Genomic DNA, 26,572 nt, shown 5'->3' with positions numbered 1-26,572 from the left:
GTGTGCTTTTGATAAAGAGAATGGTAGGGGATACATATTTAACTCAAGCTAAGTGAAGAAGCTATGATAATTGAAGAATTGAACAATACTTTTGGAAGAGTTAGACTCGTTTTGCACAAAAAAAGGTCCATAAAGAGAGCTAGAGTTCTATCAGTGTGCCACAAATGTTGTTGCGGTTACAAACACCCTCAAAAATTTTGCATATGCTTTCTTTTAGAGCCTCCCTTCTAAACCATGATAACTCATTTTTCATTGATCCAGGTACTTGTGTTGTGACTGAAACTTATTCTTTCCACCTTGGCTTGTGTTTGATCACTTAGTTCATTTTCTAACCCACAAGCAGATCTCTTGATTTTGTCTTTTCACAGTTCCGGGATTTCCTTAGAGAATTGTGCAATCCTTGAGGGCAACTAGAATTTCTCTTGGTAATTGTGATGTCCTAACAATGAGTGAGCCTTAAGCTCAGGAAATGGGCAGTACTGGATGGCAGCCAACCTTGAGCTGGGAAATTGTGCAGACATGAGAGGTAGCCCAGAGCGACTTAGCTCAAAAATTGCGTAGAACCCACTGTGCTCAGAAGCTACAAAATGCATGAGCCAGAGAGTTGCCCATTTTTTTTTGCAACTCAAAGGAGGCACTTGAGCTATTTTGGAAACTGGTGCCAAGTTTCGCTTTTTCCTTGATTTTTTGCATGTATGTCATAAACTCTAATTGAACCAATTTTATTTAATCGGCCCCACTAGAGCTCATTTTCACATTCTATATTAGAGCCTTGGCATTCCCAAGGAGATCAAGGAACATTTGGTGTGATTTTCATCGCTTTTCTAGGTGAGTTTTTCTTTTCTAATCTTTTACCACTTTTCTATTTCTTTTTATTTTTTAGCTTGCAGATTTGTTGTTTCACTTGTTTCTTTGAATGAATGATGGCACTTTAACTTGTTTTAGCTTCTAGATGTGTTGTTTCAAGTTTTATATTTACTTTCCTAAGTGTCTTACGTTTTGTTGGGAGCGGGATCCACCAAGGTCATTTTTGGGGCTAAAAGCCCATGTTTGAGTCAAATTTTGTAATAAAACTGTAAAGACCCCGCATTTTTTGGTTGCGGAGCATGAAGGTGTCATGTGTCATAAAGGGTAATCCACCCTTAGTTTTGTAATGTAAATTCGGTTGTAAGAGATCTGCCCATGGTTTGCAGACCATGGAATTGTATAAAAAGAGCTAAGCTCTAAGTAGTTAGAATCAATCAATCGATGGATCATGAAAGAGAGTCATAGATTTGAAGCAAGAAGTCTAAGTCTTGGGTTGTAGCGTAGGTAGAGGCTTTGTAGCTAAGTGCGTAGAGGCCTAGGGTAGAAGTCCACAACTAAGTGTGCAGACCCCTGTAGCTATGTGCGCAGGGTGGACAAAGTTTGTAAACACTTGAAAGATATTAATAAAGAGAGATATTCTGCAATTTTTGTGTCTTTTTTCTATTGATGCATCTTGATATGTTATATATGAATTTCCTTTATTATTCTTATGTGATGTGTGAATGAATGCAATTACATTGAATAACTGAATGAAATTATGAATATATGTTTACACGATGTTAACTATAATTGTTTGATAATATAAGAAAGTCACTTAGATTAATTGGGGAATCTGCACATCTCGCTGCCGTAGCCGTGCGAAAGTACCTGAGCAGTAGACTCAGGCTGCGCGAAGGTCGAGCGCACCCTTTCGCGGAGGTATTGAAGGACAGAATAGAGAGCTCATCTTGCAAGCCCTAGAGTGAAGTGACATGCGTGAAGGCAGGGGTAGAGGGAATCAAACGACATCACAACCATCTTAAGGTGCAAAAACTTGGTTCCAGCATCCCCCCATACTGCTTCGGGTGAGATTTCAGTCTGCCCTACGCGGGCTGATGCCGAAAGGGCCAGTAGTGTAGGGATATGTTTGGCTAATTAACATTGAACCTGGGTCAAACCCCCTCAAGCCAACAAATGGTTTCGTTGCCAGAAACGGAATCTGCATAAGAGATGTGTAATGTCATATCACTGGAATCCAACTAAGAAGGAGATTAGAGACTGGTTGGATGGAAAGATCCATGAATTTGCAGAGCAGGAAAATAGAAACCCGTGACTGACAAAAGAATAGTGGTTGGACAGATACCTGTATACAGAGATCCACGAGACCTTTTTCTTCTCCTTCCCTATTGAGCTATATGAGTGGATCGAGAAACTAGCAGATAGCCAAGGAAGTTGGAAGCTTGATGGTCCTGTTGTTTGGACCCCTAAGCTAATACAAAAATTGGAAGCATCTAAGGACAAGATCACCTGTGTTGTCGATCATTAGCTCGATCACGTCATAGGAGGATTTGTGACTGAGTTGATGGTCGACACCTCAGTCAGCTAGAGTGAGACAGAGTGATGCTTTTTCAAAGGACCACGACGTAAGTACGTAAAATCTTTGAATACCTAGATTAAAATGCTATTGTGCAAAAAACGGGTTATGCATCTACCTTGATGTTCGAAACTACATGAAGCAGAAAAACCTACAGAAATGAAGAGAAAAAGGATCTGAAGTATAGTTCTTTGATTTCACCTACACGAGGTGATGAGGAAGGGATAGTGAAGGTTTCTCCATGAAGTGATATTCAATTAATAAGACAAGGATTCCCACGAATAGCACCTCTGCCCACACCACCTCCAACTTCACCCGTACCACCTCCACCTTCACCACAGTTCAGTATGGCAAATACAATGAAGCTGCCTTTGTTCAAAGGCTTGGGAAGTGAAAACACGGACCAATTTTGTTTCGTTGTGAGGGTTGTATTAGAAGCTTAAGTTGTTACAGATGATCATATAAAGAAGGTGACACTGGTTATTTCTCTGCAAGATTGCGCGCTAACCTGGTATATTAAGTACTCTAATGATAAGCTGAATGCTGGAGTGGCAGACATCCAGAAAAAAATGAATAGAGAATTCAGTAGGCCTAAATCTGAGGCGCAGTCAATTGTGGGATTCAAAGAAATTGCGATGCAACCAGGAAAGATGCCTTGGGAACTAGATCAAAGGTTGAAATGTACAATCCATGAAGCCAACATGAATCTGACAGATAGACATCATCGCGAGTGGTTTGTGGCTTTGCTACTGCCACACTTAAGGGTCGCAGCAGAAGATAACAACTCAAGCAGAGCCCTTGCAAATTTCAATGAGACTGCATGAAACTTCGATGCAAGATCCAAACCTGTGGGTTCAACAGATCCATGTGCAGCTAAAGAATCTATGCTTGAGATGCAAAGTCTGAAGTAGGATATGATAGTTCGACCAGAGGTGCGCAAGGAGGTATGGTGCTTGAATGATCCAGGCAGATGTTGGTGGCTACCCACCTATCCCACTTGGACCCCCACAACTATCTCTTTTATATTTTCAGTTTCCGTAATTGTAGCACAATTTACTATTTTTAGCAGTTTTTCAGGTCCTGAACTTCAAGAGCCATTTTGAGGCCCTAAACGACGTTTTTTGGGAAATCTGGGAGCAACATGGGTCCATGGATAGAACTTTATAACAAGCTATTGTACGTGTCAAACGAAGATTGGGTGCCAAAGTTATGACCCTAGGAAGTTGATGTACCAACTTACCCAAAACAGGGCCCACAATTTGGCGTTTCATCTTCTAATGTTAGGTTTTGGGATGTTAAGGGTTTTCCATTGTTTCTCAACAATAAATAGGCCTTCGAGCCTCATTGTAACATAGTTCAGAGGCATGTAGCTGTGACATTTCCTCTCAGAGATAAGCTACCATTACCCTAGCTGGTTTATTTCCATTTCTATTTGTAAGCATATTTTAGTATTTTACAGTAATGAAATGAAGTATTATTTCCATTGCATCTCTGTTTTTATGGTTATCTCTATAATTTGTTGCATTCCTGTTGAAATCTGGATCAGTGGTATCATAGGGGTCTGCTTTCTCTCTGTTTTTCTTTGCATGTCCCCAACGAGGTTGGGATATAAGGAGTTAGGGCTTGAACTGGTCAAACGTTTGCAATACTAGCCTAGAAAATCCTAACAGCCTCCCATGGCGGATGAAAAGAAAGATGAGGGGGCAGGATATCCTATCAAAATATTGCTCAAAGAAGCCATTGACGACAAAGGAATGTGATAATGGACATCTTTGCCCAGATCCTAGCAGCTACGCAGAGGTGACGCATCGGCTTCCAGCAGCTACTCTAGAAATGCCACGGCCTTTAAGGTAGAAGTTAATTTTGAAATCCCCATATTCTAGGGTCAGATAGATGCAGATGCCATAGATAAATGGTTAAATCTACTAGAGGGTTATTTTTCTGTTCACGAATTTTCGAGTTGGGAAAATATTGTTTTCGCTCTTCTCAAAGTAGCCCCCCACGTCAAGGACTTGTGGGAAACCTACTGCGAGAAGAAGGACGAAAGTACAAACTCACTATTCTCAGTCGTACCCACTTGAAATTCTTTCCGGGATGCCATCAAGTAGTAGTACTACCCTGTCAAAAGCTACGAGGAAAAATACATAAAGTGGACCACACTGCGGCAGGGACGGGACCAAGATGTGCCAAAGTTCACAAACATTTTTCATACCCTTCGCACGCAGTTAGGTGTCAAATATTATGAGTTGCATCTGGTACTCAAATACCGCAACTGCCTACACAGATAAATCCAAGAAGAGATGGAGTTCCTGAATATCTCCTCGCTCGGCACGACGTACTGATACGATGTCAAAATTGAGCAGAAGTTGAAACAAAAGAAGCGAGACTTTGGATCTGCAAATCCAAAGACCAAAGGACAAAGCCAAGGCGAGGTGACCCAAGATAACTCTTCAAAGTCGCAAGAAAATAAAAACACCACGAAGTCAAAGAAGGAAACAGGAAAATGGTGTGAGTTTCATAAGAGTCCCACTCATAACACAAGTGAGTGTCAGACCAAGCAGTCGCTGGTGGTTGAGTTGAAGGCTTCAGAATTAGATGCATGTTTTGACCCTCAGTCAGAACCCGATAAGGGGAATGGCAAAGGGAAGCAGATCATTGATGCGGAGCCCAACGTCACTGTTGCCACTGCCAAGATCCAAAAGAATGAGCCTGAAGACCCAGAGGAGGGGGAGCATCTTTTCCACTCAAATATGTGGGTGAAGGGTTCATCGTTGCAATTCATTGTTGATAGTGGCAGCCAAAAGAACATCATTTCAGCAGAGGTCATGAAGCGGTTGGGCCTACCAACTACACCACATGGGTAGCCATACAATATCGAGTGGCTTCACCAAGGACGAGATCTCCGAGTTCACCAGCAGTTCTATGTTCCTTACAGCATCAAACCCTTCACAGATGAGGTATTGTGTGATGTTACACCTTTGGATGTTTGTGATGTACTATTAGGCTAGCCATACTTGTGGAGGCGACATGTTTTTGTATGAGTTAAGGCTTCATGCTGTCATTATTTCTTTGTGCAATTCATTATACAATATACCGTAGGTAGCCCCACCTACCACCACCTCTTTTATCACTGCCAAGAAAGGAAGCAAGCTAATCTCCCAGACTAGGAAATTCATTTTCTGTCTGGTTCACTCCCAAAGTAAGGGGAAGATCGTCACCACATCCATGACCCTCGCGAAGGGTTCCTCCACGCAACAGCAGCAGCAAATGGATACGGTCATGACAGAACACAGGAACAACTTCTCCTCACCCACAGGGGTACCACACAAGCTTCAAGTGGGCAACAAAGTCTAGTTGCATCTACAGAAAGAATGCCTTACAAGAGCCCATCAGAAGCTTCGAACACGCCGACATGGTCGTTACACCATTACCAAGGCTATGGGAAATAATGCTTTGGAGCACAACATTCCTCCATTCCTTCACCTCACCAAGTGATCAATGTGTATCTCCCTTGACCATGCTTCCTACCATTACTGGACACATCCAAGATTGGAGAACAACGCACCAGGGACCAAGTTCAGCAGATGGAGGAACTCAACGCAATGGGAACCATTTCTTCCTAACGGGGGAGGATTGATCCAGGTGGATGTTGGTGGCCACCCACCTATCCCAATTGGACCCCCACAACTGTCTCTTTCATATTTCCAGTTTCCGTAATTGTAGCACAATTTACTATTTTTAGTAGTTTTTCAGGTCTTCAACTTTCAGAGCCATTTTGAGGCCCTAAACGATGTTTTTTGGGAAATCTGGGAGCAACATGGGTCCATGGACCGATATTTCTCTTCCCAAATTTATAGTTCTTGGAGAGATCTTTCTAACGAGCTATTGTACGCATCAAACGAAGATTAGGTGCCAAATTTATAACCCTCGGAAGTTGACATACTAACTTACCAAAAACAGGGCCCACAATTTGGTGTTTCATCTTCTAGGGTTAGTTTTTTGGGATGTTAAGGGTTTTCCATTGTTTATCAGCAATAAATAGGCCTTCGAGCCTCATTGTAACATAGTTCAAAGGCATGTAACTACCACATCTCTTCTTAGAGATGATCTACCATCGCCCTAGCTAGTTTATTTCCATTTCCGTTTGTAAGCATATTTCAGTGTTTTAGAGTAAATGAAATGAAGTATTATTTCCACTGCATCTTTATAATTATGGTTATCTCATCTCTATATTTATGGTTATTTCTGTAATTTTTTGCGTTCCTATTTAAATCTGGATCATTGAAAAGAAAGAGTCAGGGACATGACGAGCACCATTTCGCGGTCTTTGCGAACTATATTGCAGGAGGAGGGTCGATGCCTTTGAGGCCACAAGCTCAAGCATGACCTAGCGCAAAACCTGCATTGTGGTACGCTATATGTCAGGTAGGAGGAAAACATGCCATGGGTAACTATCATCTACTACAGAAGTTTGTACAAACACCGCAACAACTGTTCTGTAACTTTTGTAGGTCAGTAGGGCATGATGAGCGTAATTGTAGGAGTTATGAATTGATGATGGATAGAACTCCCGCCTATAGGGTTCAGGCTAAAATGTGGCCCCCTGACTAGAGTGCAGGGATTGTGCAGATAGGATTGCAGGGGCGTGGATGAGGCAAAGGCAGAGGAGGAGCTAGCAGAGGTTGGGGACAATTGATTTGCTATAATTGCGGAGGACCAGAACACCATGCCTGTGATTGCACTAATCCAACACATCCATAATGCAAGTATTACATGTTGTTTTATCATGAAATAGAAGACTGTCCTACACTGATAGTGAGGATACGTGACATAGGGGCGCTGCCACCTCTGCCAACTCAGAACTTGTAGATGATGAGGTCTAAGCCGTGCGAAGAGGATCCAAATGTAAATATAGTGCTCAGGAGTGAAATCGCGATAGGAGATGACAAGGGGAAACAACCAAAAGATAGTACATGGGTCCGTAAAGCTCTGACAAAGGAGGCTAAGTTCAATTTGGAGCACGCACGTGAAACTTTTGTGGAAGCTAAGAGCTTGGTTAAGGCCTCCACCTCAAGAAGAAAGGATAAGCATGAATAGGAGATGGACCCCTCTATGCTCACAACTTTCCCGGAGACACATATGAAGTTACTACGTGATAGTAAGGCCATGAAAGGGTTACAAGAGCTCACCAATAGATGCACTGGAGCTGTGTCAGGTGAGTCACGCTTGGTATGAAAGATTGGAAAGCATAAAACAAGAATGGGACTGGAGATGAGACTCACCGTGCAGATAGGAGAGTATGAAATGGATCAGGTGATTTTGGACCTGGGGTCAGATGCGAACATCCTACCAAAGTAGACTTGGGAACAGATGGGAAGACCCATGCTGTAATGGTCTCTGATACAACTGAGGATGGAAAATCAACAGAAGATCATCCCCATGGGACAGTTGCAGGGGGTGACTGTGGATATCGAAGGTGCAAGTGCCCTCGCTAATTTTGAAGTAATAGAGATAGTGTATGACAACAATCCCTATCCTGTGCTCCTGAGAATTGACTGGGCTACTGATATGAATGGGGTAATCAATATAAAGAAGTGGAAGATTATCTTTGAGAAATCGCTACGAGTAGTAGTACCCTTGGATCTTGCTGAAGGATCGCGTTATACAGAACCAGTCCGCGATTATGAGAGTGATGATGATCTGGACTGCATATATAAGATAACAACGTGAGATCAAGATTGGGTGAATCCCAACATGGATGGACAAATTACCTGGGATAGTGAGAGTTCCTGCACTTCGGACTCTGATGAAGAGATAGAACGCTGGCAGAATTGGTTACATGAAGTAACTACACTGAATTGCAACATGATGACCCAATCACTACACTGTGTGTCCTCAGAGGTAAGAAATATGCCTACTTATGATGGCCTAAATGAGGTAGATATATTTTTGGATGCATTTGAAAGGGAGGTACTAGAAAAGCAGCACTTCCAGGCGTTTGAATGGGCACTACACACTACGCCCGCAAGATGGTGTGATACACATAGGGGAAGCTTCAGTGATTGGCGCAAATGTAGGAGGATGATGAGAACATGATTCGGGAAGCCTAAGATGCGAATGACATACAAGTATGATGGGAAAGATGATCTACACACGTATTTGGCCAAATGGGCCCAAGCTTATGGAGAAAAGCCCCAACTTGAGTGGGTTCACTTGTTCTGTCACACCATGGATATTGTCTCGATGAACTGGTATGTAGAAACCGAGCTCCACCATGGGACAAGTGAATGGGACATCCTGCGCGATGGATTCATGATGACATTTAGTTTTGAGGATGGGTTTGACATGTAACAATCTTTAGGATGCCGCAGTATCCTTTAGACTTGATTCAGCCTGAGTGGGCTACTCATCTGAGTCATGTGCTAGAATGTTATAATATAATTGCTGAAGAAGAGGACAAGGATCCATGAAAGATTAACATTCCGAAAACAGAAGGTCACCGCGAGGTTAAAGGACCACATATTGAGAACCTTGATATAATTGTGCCGTTGAAAAAAGTCAACATTGGTACGGAGGCAAAACCCAAATTCGCAAAGATTGGAGACTATTGGGACGATGCGAGGGTAGCTAAAGTTTCTGAATTTGTTATGAAACCAGCTCACAAAAAGATAGAAAAGATAGATCAATGCCTTAGAATTTAGCCTCTTCGAGGGGGCTCAACAATATTAATAAGGGATACAACTACAATAGTAATGGGGTAATCACTAGTATTATAGGGACCTAACATGCCCCTCTCCTTCAAAAAATTTGTTATCCTCAACGCTTGAGTAGTTCTGGATGCTTCGGTATAAAATTCTCATCCTCCCATGTGGAATCTTCAGTGGATAAGTTCTTCCACTTGATGAGATACTCCGAAATTGATCGATTTCATAGCTGTCAAGTTCTTGTTTCTGTGACTGCTTCCGGTTCCAATATAATTTTTCCTTCCTCGTCAAGTTTTGGCAATATTGTTTGAACTGGGAGCTTGTCGCCTATAACCTTCTTTAAACATGAAACATGGAAAACTGGTTGCACTCGAGAAGTTGCAGGAAGCTCCAATTTGTATGCCATAGTACCAATCTTTTGCAACACCTTGTACGAACCATAATACTTTGGTGATAATTTATTATCCTTCTTATCTTGCTTGAGGGACATTTGTTTATATGGTTGTAGTAGTAGGAATCCCCAATCACTTACACCAAAACTTCTTTCACTACGATGTTGATCTGCCTATTGTTTCATTCTATTCTGCGCCAACACAAGGTTATCCTTTAAGAGTTGGAGGACTTGTTGTTGATGCTCGATGTGATGTTCCACTGCTTGAACCTTAGAATTTTCTTTTAAATATGATGTGATGGATGGTGGTTGATATCCATAAAGTGCCATAAATGGGTCATTTTTGTTGTTGTATGGAAGGAAGTGTTATACCACCATTCAGCCAGAGGCAACCATTTGACCCATTGTGTCTGTTTATCAGATACAAAGCAACGAAGATATCCTTCCAAACATTTGTTTACTATATCAGTTTTCCCATCAGATTGAGGATGATAAGATGAGCTATGAGCTAACTAAGTACTGAGACAAGAAAATAATTCTGTCCAAAAATTTCCAGTGAAAATGGGATCTCTGTCACTTACAATAATCTTTGGGTTTCCATGTAGCTTTTGAATTGTTTCCATTATTGCAGTAGAAACTACACTGGCTTTAAATGGATGTGATAATGCACAAAAGTGTGCATACTTGGTAATTCTGTCAACTACCACCATGATGACACTCTTCCCCTCATACTTGGGTAAACCTGTGATAAAATCCATTGAAACCTCCTCCTAACATTGGCTTGGAATGGGTAAAGGTTGTAATAGACCCACGGTCTTAATTGTTTCAAATTTATTTTGTTGGAAAACCAAACATTCTGCCACAAACTTTTGAATATCTGATTTAAGCCCATCCCAAAAAAATTCCTTCTTAACCCTATGGTAAGTTTTTAAAAATCCTGAGTGCCCTCCTAAGGGAGAAGTGTGCAATTCCATAAGAATATTTTGCTTGAGTTGGGAATTCTTACAAAGGTATAAGCGATCTTTCTACCATAACGAATCATTTTTCTAGCTAAATGTTTCAGATGTACTGGAATCTTGTTGTAACTTTCGAATAAGTGCCCACACTTCTTCATCATTCTTCCATTCCTCCCTTGCTTCGTTTATCCAATCTGGTTGGATAATAGAAATGGCACACAACAATGCTTCCACATCATCATCCTTTCTTGAGAGTGCATCTGCCACCACATTTTGCTTCCCTTTTTTGTAGATGATTTCAAAGTCATAACCCAACATCTTTGTGACCCACTTTTGTTGCTCTTTACAGAATAATCTTTGTTCTAAAAAGTATTTAAGGCTATCATGATCCTTTTTTACCTTGAAGTGATTGTAGGGTTGCCATTTCTTAGTGCATGTAGTATTGCCAACATTTCCTTCTCATAAATAGCTTTGTGTAAAAACTTTCCCTTGATTGGATGACTTTCAAAAGCAATGGGTCTTTAATCTTGCATTAAAAGAGCACCAATTCCATTTCCTGAAGCATCACATTCCACAATAAAGGTTTTTGTGAAGTCTAGTGTAGCTAAGACCGATGCTTGGCACATTTCCTCTTTAAGATGTTCGAAGGCCTTTGTTGCTTCTGGAGTCCATGAAAATGCATCTTTATTCAATAATGTTGCTAGAGGTGATCCTATTCTCCCATAATTCATAACAAACTTGCGATAATACCCTGTCAACCCAAGAAATTCTCGCAGATGCTTTATGGATGTGGGGATTTTCCATTCCTTAATGGCTTTAATTTTGCTAGGGTCTACCTTAACTCCTTCATGAGATACAATATGACCCAGACATTCCACCTCTTGTACTCCAAAGAAACATTTGGATATTTTTGCATATAATTCTTTCTCCTCCAATAGTTGTAGCACCCTGTCAACATGTTCAACATGATCCTTCCAAGACTTGTTGTAGATTAGTATATCATCAAAAAACACTAACACAAATTTTCTAAGGAAGGGTTTGAAAATGGAATTCATCAAACCTTGAAATGTAGAAGGTGCATTGGTAAGGCCAAAAGGCATGACCAAAAATTCATAATGACCCTCATGAGTTCTAAATGTTGTTTTCGAAATGTCTTCAGTCTTCATTCTGATTTGATGATATCCTGAATGAAGATCCAACTTGGTGAAGTAATTTGATCCATGCAATTCATCCAGTAATTCATCAATGACAAGAATGGGAAACTTATCTTTAATAGTGAGCTTGTTGAGCTCCCTATAATCCGGACACATGCATTGGAGCAGAGAAAGAACTTTGACTAGGTTGAATTATACCAGCCTCTAGCATTTCTGCAACCATACGTTCAATTTCACTCTTTTGGGCATATGGATATCTGTACAGCCTGATGTTTGGAGGAACACTTCCTGGAATCAGATGAATAGCATGATCATGATCATGAATAGGTGGGAGACCTTTGGGAGTCTCAAATACCTTGGAATGATTGTCCAAGACTTTTTGGAGATCTGTAGAAATAGATGATTTCGATGTGGAAACATCTAGCGAACATAATTGTGCAATTACACCTCTTTGTTCCTTTTTTATAAGCTTTGTCATACCGTTAGAGCTAATTATCTTTCCCGATTTCCCTGCACTACCCCTTAATTCAACTTTCTTTCCTTCTACAGAAAATTTCATGAAAAGTTCTTGAAAATTAAAAGCTATTGTACCCAAGGATTGTAGTCGTTGGACTCCTAGTACAACATCAGCACCTCCCATTGGAATGGAAAGCATTGGGCTAGTCAATACATATTCTCCCATGGATAGCTTGATATTATGGCACTTCTAGAGCAATTTATTGTTGCTCCATTTGCAACCATCACTTGACACTCTGGTGTTGGATGTAAGAAGCAATTCAATTCTTTTGCTACCTTACAATGAATAAAATTGTGGGTACTTCCTGAATCAATCAACACTATTACCTTTTTCTTATTGATTTGCCCTTCTATCTTGATGGTTTGAGGACTGGTAATTCTAGCCAATGTATTACAAGATATGGTCAGATTCATTTCTTCTTTATCTAGGCTTTGTTCCTGGAGTATATCCTCTTCTTTTGACCTTTCTTGCTCCTTTTCTTCTTCCTCTTCACAATCTATGTAGAATAATTTCTTCTCTGCACACTTATGACCTTTAGTGTATTTGCTATCAAAACTATAACAAAGCCCTTTTTCTCTTTTTTCTTCCAATTGTTGTGGTGTCAACCTTATAGGTTGTTGAAGACTAGGGGTAACAACACTTCCATCTTTATAGTTGTGAGTGGTATGCTCCCTGGTTGCCATAATTTTGCTTTCCATTTTTCTTGCTAACCTGAATGCCTTCTGTAATGAATCAGGTTCCCAAAGGTGAATATCATGTTGCATATTATCCTTTAAAGTCCATATGAACACATCAATCCTATGCTCCTCTGGAATATTTTTTACCCTTATGTTCAATTTTTGGAACTCCTCAATGTGCTCCATTATTGAACCCTTTTGTTTGAGACTTATCAATTGGCTAAAAAAAGTGTTGCTTTTTATATCCTCATAATGTGCTGCCAATTCTTCCGTAAAAATTGCCCAAGTGATAATTTGTTTATGAGAGCAAAGCCATTGATACCGTACAAATTGATTTGGTTCCAAATATAAAGTTTCAATACGTACCTTTTGTGTGTTTTGCACATTATTGAGATCGAAAAATTGCTCCATCTGTAATATCCATGTTGCGGGATCCTTGCCATCAGACTTCCTCATATCAATTTTTGGAATGTGGTGGGTCTTCAATCCAACATTAGTGTCTATGAAATCATGATTAATATTTCTTTTGTTCACATCATGAGTTTCCTTTACTACCCTTTCACCATTAGTAAGTATTTCTTGTAGAAAATTTATCAAATCTGTCTTCAAATCTGCCATGCCTGTCTTCAAATTTGTGTTCAAATATATCTTCAAATTGTCCATCTTAGCTTCCATGCCATTCATCCTAGCTTCAGTTATCTTTTGTGAGAGTGACATTTGTTGCACTTGGTCTTGTAATTTTGATATATCACGTAGCATTTCTTCCTCTTCTTCATGAGTCATGCTAGAGCTTTCAGGTTGCTTCCTAGGTGTTTGCATTTTCTTTCCTCGGGGCATCAGTTACTGATAATAATTCTCTACGATGCCCTTTGAATTCCTTCAAAATAATTTTTCAAACCAAGCTTCAACAAGAATTTAAAGAAATCTACACACCTTTTTTCACTTTGTAGGAGCTTGATATTGCCTCTCATGTATCTCTGTACTTTCAGATCATCCAATTTTGAAATTGCAAACTGCAGTAGCCCTTTGTGTCCTCTTTCCAATGCCACCAGTCTTATCCAAATTGGATTCTCCAAGGAAGAGCTATGCCAAATCTCCCACAGTGACTTGATTATAGACTCGTTCAGTAGAGCGAACTTGTACAATGTGCCACGTGTCCTTGTTTCAACCTTTGGCTCTGAAAAATATACACAAGAAACCATAGTACATTCTCCTTTTGTACCTTCTTACAAAATTTCAATCTGATGCTCAGAGAGAAAGTTATGACGATTTTCCCCAGGTCACCTGTTTGCAATGTAATTTAGGAGTCTGCAAAAAGACCAACTTCCTTAGATCATATCTCCACAACTATAGGTCAAAAAGCTCTGAAATTTGGACCTGAGGTTCAGTATGATTTCATCTCAAATGGGTTTTTTTTTGCTTCTGAAACGTCACAGAAAAAAGTTATAGTGAAAATTGCACGATGACCTATTTGGAGCAGCGAAACCCTAGAATCCAAAAGCTCTAATACCAAATGTTATGAAACCAACTCACAAAAAGATAGAAAAGATAGATCAATGCCTTAGAATTCAGCCTCTTTGAGGGGCACAATAATATTAATAAGGGATACAACTACAATAGTAATGGGGTAATCACTAGTATTATAGTGACCTAACATAATTGCTCCACAAATACCAGGATTTATTCCCTACCAAGTTTACAGATCTGAAGGGGATAATCGGGGACCTAGGAATGATGAATATTACGTTGAAACCCAACGCGAAGCTGGTTAAGAAAATTCCTTACCATCTCAAACTGAATTATAAGGAGAAGGTCCGCTTAGAGCTAGACAAGATGCTCAAGGCAGGCATCATTAAGCCTGTGGAAGAATCCGATTAGGTAAGCCCAATGGTGGTACAAGAGAAGAAGTAGAAATATGAAATAAGGATATGTGTGGATCTCAGAAAGCTGAATGGCGCTTGTGTGCATTACCCTTTCCTGACTTCGTTCACCGATGAAGTGTTGGACAATGTAGGTGGCCAAGAAGCATATTCCTTCACTGATGGGTTCTCGGGATACCACCAGATCAAAATCACGTTGGAGGATAGGAGCAAGACAACCTTCATGGCTGAGTGGGGTTGTTTTCAGTACACTGTAATTCCATTTGGATTAAAGATTGTACCTGTGATCTTCTAGCGTGTAGTTGTTGCTACATTCAAAGAATTTATTCATAAGTTCCTGGAGGTATATTTTGATGACTGGATTGTGTTTGGGCTGGTTAAATTCCATGTAGCGAGCTTGCGCCTGATGCTAGATACCTATCAAAGATACCAAATCGCACTCAATCTCAAGAAGTGTCTGTGTTGTGTTCCTTTTGGGAACCTATTGGGGCATTGGTTTGCAAACAGGGACTGACGGTAGATCCTACAAAGATAGCAGTGATATTGAATTTGGAGGCGCCAAGGAGTGTGAAGCAGCTACGCGCTACCCTGGGACATATGGGATATTATAGAAATTTTATCAAAGGCTATGCCCAGATAACCACACCTATGGAGAAATTGTTGAAGAAGGATGTCACATTGTGCTGGAACGATGACTGTAAGAAGAGATTTGATATATTAAAAGAAAATATGGTCACCGCGTTGATTCTAGTCTTCTCGGACTAGAAGAAAGATTTTCATGTTCATGTCGATGCATCAAGTATAGTGCTGGGAGCAGTACCGACACAAGCTGGCGGAGAAGGCTTGGACCATCAGATCGTGTTTGCAAGCTGAAGATTATCCAAAGTGGAGAAGAATTATTCCACCACTGAGCGCGAAGGGCTAGCTATGGTGTATGCACTCCAGAAGTATAGGCACTACTTGATGGGACGCCTTTTTAAGATGTATACGGATAACTCCATGCTGAAGTACCTAGTCAATAAGCCTGTGTTGCGGGGCAGAATCTGCAGGTGGCTCTTATTGTTCTAGGAATGTGATTTTGAAGTGCTTGTGAAGCCTAAACAATTGAACGCGGGACCAGACCATCTGTCGCGCATCGAAACAGGGGCGGAATCCACTAACCTAGAAGAAGGATTACTTGACGTGCAACTATTTGCAGTGCGCATTGCGGATGGTCATTTCAAGGATATAATACACTTCCTAACGACAGAAATTGCACCGGAAGGATACATTGTCCAGCAAAATAAGGAATTAGTAGTGCGCGTGATAGATTTCTCTGTCATTGTTGGGAATTTGTACAAGATGGGGACTGATGAGATATTGTGACAGTATGTACATGAGTTTAAAATAAGAAGCATCCTCTCAGACGCTCATGGGGGCACAGTGGGAGGACATTATGCAGGAAGAGAAACTGCACAAAAGATTCCATGCACAAGGTTGTGGTGCCAACCCTCCATCATGAGTCGAAAGTGTATTGCAAGGCATGTGATGTGTGTCAAAGGACTGGCAGGCCATCACAGAGGGATGAGATTCCTTTGAATCCACAGATGACATTGCAACCCTTTGAGAAATGGGCGATAGATTTTGTGGGACCCATTCAGCCTCAAGGAAAGACGGGAGCAAGGTACATTATCACTGCGATGGATTATTTGACTCGTTGGGCAGAGGTACAGCATGTGAAGGATTGTACAGGTGCGACCACTACAAAATTCCTCTTTTAGCATGTATTGACGCGATTTGGATGTCCGAAGATCTTGATGACTGATCGTGGTATGCACTTCCTGAATGAGACGATCAGTAGGCTGACGAAGGAATTTCAGGTATACCACCAAAAGAACATGCCTTATCACCTGTAGACTAATGGGATGCTGGAAGCCTTCAACAATGTGCTCGAAAACATGCTCACCAAGGTTTTCAATGCTCGGTGAAGAGATTGGGACCTACGCATACCTGCAGTATTATCGGCTTACTGAACGACATGCAAAAAGATGACTGGGCAAACCCCCTTTAGGCTCGTCTATGGGGTTGAAGTGGTAATGCCTATGGAATATATTGTGCCTAGTCTGCGCACAACAGCACTCACAGGTATGACAGATCATGGAGCCATAGAGGAGAGGCTTGCACAATTGGATGAACAGGAGGAAGAAATATTTTTACCTGGATTTCACCAATAGGTCCAAAAGCAATGCGAAACGGCATGGCATGATTGATACATTAAGTTGTGCACATTTAGGGTAAATGACCTGGTTTTGTTATATAATAGTAAGTTTGATAAATTTCCAGGGAAATTCAGGATGCACTGGTTAGGGCCCTATGTCATTAAGGAAATTACCAATGGAGGAGCAGTACAACTAGTCAAATTAAATGAAGAACCCTTCCCAGGAAAGGTGAATGGCAGTCACTTGAAGCCATACACTGGCAGTCTAGCCATGTGACTAGATGAAGGTAGCACAGTTTTAGCACTCCAGGTAGCTGAAAGGAGGTGTGGGACTATAAAGTACACTGCCCGGGCTGGGGAGTTGCGTGATTGGAAAATGGTGCGAAGCAAGGAAGTGTCATTGGGTCCGTGACAGTGTAGAGGGAGCTGCGCTACCCAGGGAGAAATCACACAGGTCAGCCAAAAAGTGACTGTTAAAGTCACTTTTCATGATTTGAGGGTAGAAGTGAGGCCAAATGGAGTGGGCGGCAAGCATTTAAGACAAAATTTATGGTTTAGATCCTTGAAAATCTGCCGCTAATATGGCATTAATGAACCAATTTTGGGGGGGAATGGTTGGATTTGAATTCAAAATGCCCTATAAACTACAAGTGGCTATCCCACAAGAAACACTTGGCATTTTGAGTATTCAGTTATTGAGTTCTCAGGCACAGATGAATCGTGAGCAATATGAGCTTCTGATAGCTACTAAGATAATTGAGACTTTGCCGCTGGAAACACGGGAATTCTTGCATAAAATCATGTCAGCACCCCCAAAGATTATAAATACCGAGAAAGTAGTAGAGGATCTAGCACAGGAAATGGAAAGCGAGGTTGAAGTAGTTGCTCCGGAAGTGGCCGAAGTATTGGCAGAGGTCCCTAAATCACTGAGAATGTCGAGACCAAATCCAACCCCAACCAAGGAGATTGTGAAGGACAAGAACGGCAAGAAACCTACCATACCAGTGTGTGCATCGCCAAGGAGAAACCCACCAAAGCCCACTACACAGGAGAAAGGAAAGGCTATAAACCTAGAACCAAATAAGGAAGATCTCAAAGACATCCCGATGGACAATGAGGATGTGGGAGCTGCAATAGAAGAGATTGAAACTGAGGGTTCAGACCCTATTACGCGGTTGCCGGAGTATGTCCCTCCATGCAATCCTAAGTCCAAGGTACCAAAGGACATTGATGAGAGTAAGACTCCCCTGCAAACCCCTTTGCTATCAGATGAAATTGCTTTCGACGGTTTGCGTTTGGCATGGGTGCCAATATTGAAGCTTGAAGGCTGGGACTTGATGGACCACGAGAAGTTCCCACAGCTGGTGACCGAGCAGCTAATGCACCACATCATAGACATGAATATGGGAATGACTGCATTGGAGCTACGGAGGTGGCTCAAAGGAGTAGAGAAGGCAGGGTTGTTCAACTTGCTCTAGGTGTCACACTATAACTACACCCGGATGACAACTTTGGTCATCAAGCAATTGCTATGCTTGGTACATGATGGGTGTTTGTAGATGGAGGAGCCGATACCAATCATAGATAGATTGATTCACTGAATAACGTGTGTGCCATATACAGGTGACAATCTAATGGTGATCTTTGGTGGCAATGGTGGTGAGCAGGCTCTTGTAGATTCAATGAAGGAGAAATTTAAGTTGGTGAAGAAGACGTGCGGGTACACTATCTTATGCATTTACGACCCCGCTGTGAAGGTAGCCACATAGATCCTTGCAGGGAAGGTGATGCAGAAGTGTTGCGCTAATGAGGTGTCAGTTCCTGTCGTCGTACATGGACAGCAGTGCGCAGAAGAAGTATAGTTTAACTGGTCAGACTACCTTCACAGAGAGTTCCTCGCAAACTATCGTGAAGCATAAGAGCTCAACAAGACATTCCCCTACATGTGGCTCTTACTATTTATTGTGTTGGTAGTGCGGGAACTACCAGAGGATAGCCAGTTCCATTCAATCGCGCCAGACCTCCCTGAAGCAGTGAAGTACACTTCACTGTGGGCGACCAACGATGCAGAGTGAGTTCATGACAACAAGATCTTCTGGATCTTGATGGAGATGAATATTAGGATGGCCATCAATCGCAAGTTGTGATTGTCACCCATGGTGTATGCTAACCTGCAGAGCTATGCCAAGTTCAAAGCCAATTTCCATCGAGTCTCCATCAGGGCATGAAGGACCCTACACAGAAGTGGTACGACTTACTGTATCTGGCCACGGATGATGCCATTGTTGTGGTGCTTGATCAATGGCTGGTGGAGTGGTGCACTACCATGGATTTGACGGTGGGTGGAAGAAAGTCTTCCATGTAGAAGAAGAAGGAGGAGGTCAAGCTAAAGATGGCACAGCTGGTCAAGAAGAGGAAAAGGGAGGCCACTGATAAGGCCTAGTCGGAATAGGTAGGTAAGCAGACAGGTGGAACAACGCATGGCTCTAACAAAGCCACGCGATCACCTTTACCTGAGACTGAAGAGGAAGACATAGAACAACACGGTGTCGACCCTCAGGAGACGTCTACCCACATTAAGCAACTAAGAGAGTTGGAGAAGGGAGGGTCTAGAAATAAATCTAAGGTGACCAAGACCTCGCTCGACCCTGTCACATTGACGGAGGGCGACTTACATGATAGTGGTGACACAGTTAGATATGTCACCACGTATTCCCTACAACAATTTGAACAACAACAACAAATCATCCTAGGGGCCATCCAGACCAGGTTGTAGGAGTTGCAGACCTACGTGTTGCAGGCTAGTATGGTGTCTACCAGCTTGGCTATAAGCACTTCAGAGGCTGTCAATATGCTGTGCATGGAAGCTTCCAATGTGATAGTGCTACCAGGTGGAGCACAGACCATGGAAAATGAGGTTGACAGGCCCACTGTCAGCACCTTGAAGGGAGTTGAGATGAACCTAGTAGCGCTTCTATGTGAAGAACTCCACCTCTTGCAGGATGAAGTAATTGCAAAACTGAGGGCCCGAGAGCACCACACCCTCTAGGTGATCAGTGAACAATGGATCAACAATGGACATATGGTCTTATAGAGAAATTATTCCATCGCCACTAAGACCAAGGCAACCAATCAGAGAAAGAAGATTATGTAGGTCATTGAGGAGGCATGCAAAATGGTCCCAGAGTTGGCCATTTCGAAGCAGGAGCCAGTCAAGGTACGCATCCATAAGTTGGCCACAGGGGTGTGCGACACTTGAAATGAGATGGCGTGGGTTTAGCTGGAGTTGAACCTGCAAATTATAGAGCTATAGTTGAGGGCCCATCTTTCAACACCATCAGAAGTAAAGGAACAATGGGCGACCACTCTCACTAAGGCGGTCACGGTGGTGGAAACTGCAGTAGCAGACTGCACACAGTTGTTCGAGAAATCATTTGAGGTCCTAACAAGCTTGCAAGAGGACCCAAATATATAGAGGCTAGAGATGGAAACGCACGAGCTACAACAATGCTACAATGAAGTTAAGGGCACAACACGAACTGTCGTGCTGATACAAAGGCTAGCCAAGCTACAGGACGCCAGCCAACTAAAGGAACAGGTGGACGCAACGCTACACAAGGAAGTAGTGCTGAAGGTGAGACTAAAGCCCTGGATGGAGGAAGCTTATGCAGTAACAAGAAATATTGAAGGCAAGCTTGCGACTCTGTAAGCGACGCAACAAAATCTTTAGGTTGACAGCACAAGAGTAGTGACTTAGAAGACAATGGAAGATGTAAAGTAGGCAGCAGCTCAGTGCACGGCCGAGGTTTCAGTCATATGGGTCGAGTTGGACCGGCTTCGTGTGAAGATCTTAGTGCCAATTAAGTGACTCGAGGGTGAGTCATGATGTTTGTGTTGGGGCCCTGTTGGGAGCGGGATCCCCCAAGGGCATTTTTGGGGCTAAAAGCCCATGTTTGAGTCAAATTTTGTAATAAAATTGTAAATACTCCACATTTTGTGGTCACAGAGTGCGAAGGTGTCATGTGTCATAAAGGGTAGTCCACCCTTAGTTTTGTAAAGTAAATTCAGCTGTAAGAGATCTACCCATGGTCCGCAGACCATGGAATTGTATAAGAAGAGCTAAGCTCTGAGTAGTTAGAATCAATCGATGGATCATGTAAGAGAGTCATAGATTTGAAGCAAGAATTCTAAGTCTTGGGTTGTAGCATAGGTAGAGGCTCTACAGCTGAGTGCACAATGACCTAGGGTAGAAGTCTGCAGCTGAGTGCATGGACCCCTACAACTATGTGCATAGGGTGGACAAAGTTTGTAAACATTTGGAAGATATTAATAAAGAGAGATATTCTTCAATTTCTATTTCTTTGTTCTATTGATGCATCTTGATATGTTATATATGAATTTCCTTTGTTATGCTCATGTGATGCGCGAATGAATGCAATTACATTGAATAATTGAATGCAATTACAAATATTTGTTTACGAGGTGTTAACTATAATTGTTTGATAATATAAGCAAGTCACTTAGATTAATTGGAGAATTTGCACGACTCGTTGTCATGGCAACGCAAAAATATCTGAGCAGCAAGCTAAGGTTGCACAAAGGTCGATCGTACCCTTTCACAAAGGTATTGAAGGACGGAATAAAGGGCTCGTCTTGCAAGCCCTAGAGCAAAGCGACCTACATGAAGGTAGTGATAGAGGGAATCAAACGACATCACAACCATCTCAGGGTGTAGAAACTTGGTTCTAGCATCCCCCCATATCGCTTCAGGTGAGACTTCAGTCCACGCTCCATGGGCTGATGCCGAGAGGGCCAGTAGTGTAGGGATTTGTTTGGCTAATTAATGCTGAACCTGGGTCAAGCCCTCTCAAGCCAACATGTGTTTTCCCATTTTTGCACCAACAATTACCATTGTGGTGACTCTCTTCACATGCATCATTTTCCTTTAGTCTAATTGATTCCTGCACTTGTTTCACATGAATGCATCAACACTGATTCAGATCTACACTTAGCATTGCACCATCCTTCACATCTTCTGATTTTGCACATGCCCCATGGGTATATCTTGGCTCCCCTTGCCCAAATCTCACACTTCACTACATGCACTACGCAATATGGGAGCTCAATGCCTCTTCCTTCACTTCTGAACTTGATTAGAGTCTGTCCTAGCCTCGATCCAAATACACACTGTGAAGTTCCAGAAGCCATCCTCCCATCTTGGCCACTTAGATTGCGAAATGCATAATGTCTCTAGGCCTTGGAACAAGATTGAAATGACTGCATTGCACAGTTCTAGTCACCAAGATTCCCAACTAACTACTGGGACTGCGTAGTTCCAATAGTTAGCTAATGGCCTTTCTTAGCTAGAATTGTGCAATCTTTCCCATCATGAGCCAAAAGTGTTGCATGATCTTGTTTTGAAGTTTCTTTGATTTTTAAGTTGACATTTTCTTGCCATGAGTGTCCTCTCTATCCCATAGGTACAACATTTGTTGATCATCTCTCTAGAAGTTGGATTTAAGATGGCATCCAAGAGAATTGCATCAAAGGAAATGACCAAGATCATTACTAGGGAAGTATTTAAATAGATATTAGTTGATATACCAGTCTATGCAGATACTCAGTTGTTCATTCAGAAGGGTTCAACAATGACATGACAATAATTCAAACTTACTTTTGCAAGAAATTCAAGGAAGACTTAGAGGAGTGTCAGGCTTATCTTAGTATCCAACCGTCTGGCTTATACAAGGTTGCATGTAGGTACCCCAGCTTCCCATGTGTGGACATTATCCATTGGATTGTCTCACACACAAATGAACAAACCATGAAATTTAGCAGTGCCATCGACATCGAGCTTGCCACCTTTAGAGAAAATAACTTTCAACAAATGTATCATTTACCCCAACTGGTGAAGCGCATGGAATCATTTTTCTATGCCACACATAGCTTTGTGAGAACCAGAGATATCATTAAGCGTTGGGTGAAAGAGCTGTCAAAGGTCAAAGATACACCCAATCATGTTTACAAGACAAAGTCCCTCAAGAAGGCTTATTAATTCTTGATCATTTTTGTGTAACATCCCTAGTGAAATGTTCATGTAATAAAACTTAATAAAGGAAAAATATGACCATGATTAAGGGACACTTATTCCAAGTTGAATGTTGGGGAAAGATATCCTAATGGGCATGATTGGATGTGTGTTTTGTCTAAGGAAAAATGTAAAAGGCTAAGGCAAAGTTTAATAGGAAAAAAATGAATTTTTGACACATTTATTTATGAAAATAATGGAAATTAGGTAAAAAGTAAGGTGAAAGGTCACAGGTTGCATGTGAAGAGGAAATTGAAAGAAAAGAATGGAAAATGAAGAAATTAGAGGCCTCATTAATAAAAAGTCTTCTAAGGATCAATTGGTAACCTTTTGTCAGTTTAATTTTGGAGATCTATCATTATTCTCACTCTCTCTCTCTCACTCTTGGTCACTTACAGTTTTCTTGGAGCACTCTAGCTTTGGAACAAGGAAGGAAAAGAAAGCAAAGGGAAAGGAAGAAAATCAAGGATCAAGGAAGGAAAAGTAGAATCAAGTAGCTTCAACAGGAACAATTGCAGGTAACCTTTTGCATGTATGATTTCCTAGCTGGTTTGGACATGCATGTCTTTGCATGTTGGTGTATGGTTCTCTTATTATCAGTGGCATGGTTTTGTCAAGTTATGAAAGTGGTTTTCACCCTAGCCTTGCATTTTTTTGGATGCCATGGTGTTGGAATATGTACTTTGGTTTTTGAGCTTTAGTTGTCAGATGGATTTTGGAATCTGAGATAGAGGTGGTCTCAAGTTTAATTCCCAAATGCTTATGAATCCCTTGACTAGTTTTGGTGGGATACACGTTAAAGTCTAATGGAGGAGTCTTAGTGTACAACCTAGTGATCCAAGTTTGGATTGTGGTAAATCCTGAGAGATTGGTCTTGTTTTAGGGCCTAATCATCTGGGATTGGATTGTGGTGAAGCCTAAAAGACAAGGAGACACAAAATTTCCTCAAGGATAGTGATGGATTATGTATGGCATTCCAAGTTCAATTTAGCTATGATTGGAGCACCAAGTTTGGTGTGATCATGGTTTTTTGAGGGTGGGGGTTGTTTAACCTATGGATTCCATTGGTTGTTCTATGATATCCCACATTCATGCTTGGAATATGGCACAAGGGTGACTGGATGAAAGAGAGATTTTTCTCAGCCATGTCTATGGTTGGATTGTAAGTGGAAATCCTGAACCTAGTCAGATCAACCTATGTTTAATAAAAGATAAGTTCTCTTACTTTTCCACTTGTTTACATGTGTATTTAATGGATATCATATCTTTAATATTTATATTGTTTTATGTTGGTTATAAGCATGGTTATATGACTGGTTAATTTCATGGTTATTTCATGCATTTACTTGTAATTTTTAGATGGATAGATGCAAGACCTAATTGATGTTATAACATTTCAAAGGAGAAGTTGGTGATCCTTCTGGTTATGTTTTATAAGTTATTTCAATCATTCATGCTATGCCTTGTATCCTAGACCTCTAGGTTGCATTGATGCCAAGTGTTTGAAAAAGTTTCATTCTCAGTTGGGGATGCTCAGGCCTAGTCCTAAGGTTCATTTTTTATTTTTTTATCTTGTCATCATGTCTCTGATGGATTCTAGAAGTTGCAACATGTTCTGGGAATAGGTTGATATTATGGGGTAGAAAAGTGGCTCAAATATCAGGGACGCTTGTATTGGTATGCTGAAAAGAGTCGAGGGATGCTGACACATAGGCATGTGAGAGTGAATTTGGGTTATGGATGCTATCATGCCTATAGAATGAGAGAGACTAGGGGTTAAAAGGATTAAAACATCAATGGGACTCAAGGACGAAATGTCTAAGTGGCTGACATGTCTCCTAAGGGTGTTGCTGCTGATGTGGATGGGTTTGTTTAAGGTGTTCTGTCGATTCCATTTCCTTAAGGTCTCAAAGGAGGTTGAATCCCTTATAGTGTCCTCTCTTGTCACATGCTTACCCTGGCTCGTCACTGCTTGGGTAGAACTGGGAGGAGGGGGTGTTATAGATTGGTATTAAAGTATCGTTGCACTCTCCTTGCATGAATGTGTTGGTCACACATGCATGTCAGTTGCATGCATGTATCTTACACATACATTCCATGTGCTTGTTGCATTGCATCATGATGATCATCATTATAGTAAGGTTATCATGAGGAACTTGATGTTGATTTTGTGGAATGCATTGTCATAAGTATATGACGAGTTATATGATTATATGTAGCTTCATTACATCCTTGTATGTTGGATTGCATTCTTGTATGTTTGACTACATGTATCAGTCTTGTAGGTTGGTTACAAGAATTGATCGCTTATGCTCGACTATATGCATTTATGCATATGTGTAGTTGATTATCCATTGTTTATGCATGTAGATAGTTACATGTGGCAATCTGTATAATGGATTAATGGTTGTTGTCATGCATGAGGTCATAGCATGCATTGTTGATGTGGCCTTGCATTGATGACTGGACACTAGCTAGAATGATATTTATGTGTTGATACACTTATTTAGTATATGTCTATATGCTATTATGTTTATGTTATACATGTATCACATTGATTTGATGATATTACAAGCAAGGTATCCTCTCCAAAATATGCTAAGTACACAGGTTTAATGTTAATTGGTTTACCTAACATAGTATGCCTTGCAAGAAAGAGATCAAATGGCTAGCAAGGTGGCAAAATACATAGAATCTCAATATGCATCAGATGGGTAGCATGATGTGGGGCGCTCTTCAGACATGGAAGATACATTGAGAATCATGAAGGAAGAAGTAAGGAGTTTCAAAGCAGACAATGACAAAATCATGCAGGCACAAGAGAAACAAGAAGAGGTGAATGTTATACTTCTTCAAATTTTTTCAGAATTGTAGTGGCAAGGGCTACATCAGATCAACCATGTACATGAGGAAAAAACTAATGGGGAATATGGAATTATGTCTCCTAGTAGACACAAGTCATATAGATCTGACATGATCATAGATGGCAGGCTATTGGACACTTCGGATAGGAGAGTTGATAAACATGTACTATTCTAGTTCTGATTTTGATAGGCATCATGATCATCATCATTATAATCCTTACCGGAGGAGTGATAGGGGATACCTTCCAGATGAGTTTAAGAAGGAAAAGCCATCTACCTTTGATGGAGAGATGAAGAAATAACAGGATTCAGAGGCATGGTTTCTGGGTATGAAGAAATTCTTCCAATTGCATGATTATTGAGAAAACATGAAAGAAAAGATATCCACTTTCAGTCTCACAGGTAAAGCATATATTTGGTGGGAAGACATGAATAATTTCAAAGGTATACATGGGGAAGGTTTTACTTGGCATGCGTTTGAATAAATTTGAGCCTAAGCATGACTTGAAAATAAATGAGAAAGCTAAACGAAAATGGCCACCAAATAGAGGAACACCTCAAGATGCAAGTGATAAAGAACATGTGGTTCCTTACAAGAGATTAAATACAGTTGAGAAGAGAAAATTTTAGAGTTGGATATGTGGTAAGGATCATTGTAAGAGGGATTGTCTATAGTATTTCAGTTGTGGTAGACCCCAGATATACAGTGCTCAGGAGGCTCATACAGTTGGCAATGTTGGTCATAGCATTCCTCTAATCTATGC

Source organism: Pinus tabuliformis, chromosome J (assembly GCF_031772625.1).
Source record: "Pinus tabuliformis cultivar Carrire ecotype Pingquan chromosome J, CPIR1, whole genome shotgun sequence".
Classification (NCBI taxonomy): Eukaryota; Viridiplantae; Streptophyta; class Pinopsida; order Pinales; family Pinaceae; genus Pinus; species Pinus tabuliformis.
This window is presented reverse-complemented; position numbering follows the sequence as displayed.